Raw genomic sequence first — 709 nt, 5'->3', positions numbered from 1 at the left:
AACTAAAAAACAACAAAAGCAAAAACAAACAAACAAACCAGTAACAGGGATATGAACTCAGGCCTTTCTGACACCAGCTACCTGCAGCCTGCCTTGAGAGTACATCATGTTCTGAATATCAGTGGTGCTGTTTCCCCACTCAACTGAAAACTTCAAAGGAAAGAGTCGCCCATGGATTTATCATGGGTCACTATCACAATGACTGGCACTGGTAAGTGCTCAGTAAATGTGAGTAGTTAATTTTTTAAACAACCTGATATTTGTGAGATATAAATGCTAGAACCTGCCATCTTTTCTAAAATATACATTGTTTTTATTTGTGTCTTCATCACACTAAGCCGCTCAAAAAGGACAAAACAAGATGGTGATGGTAAAACACTACAGCCACAGGATTCAAGAGCAAGCATAGATGTTTCTTTGACAGCGTTTGGATTTTCCAGTGTGCAAGAGAAGAGTTCAAAATATTCTAAAAACACCTGTCTCTCCAGGCAGCTGACAGGGGTGAGTGTGAGAATGACCTTGAGGTTTATCCTGTGAAATATTTTACTAGCTTCTTGGTCTGTTTCTAGCTCCATTTAGACCATTCAGAGCAGAAGCTGGCCTCAGCCTATTTGCCCATGGAGGGCAGTGAAGCATGTGTTGCCACCAGTTCTAGCCACCTGCCTCGTAGATATGCAAACATCACAAAGCTTCCATCCTCTGAGAAGAG

Source organism: Tupaia chinensis, unplaced genomic scaffold (assembly GCF_000334495.1).
Source record: "Tupaia chinensis unplaced genomic scaffold, TupChi_1.0 Scaffold000139_1, whole genome shotgun sequence".
Taxonomy (NCBI): Eukaryota; Metazoa; Chordata; class Mammalia; order Scandentia; family Tupaiidae; genus Tupaia; species Tupaia belangeri.
Note: the sequence above shows the minus strand (reverse complement) of the source record.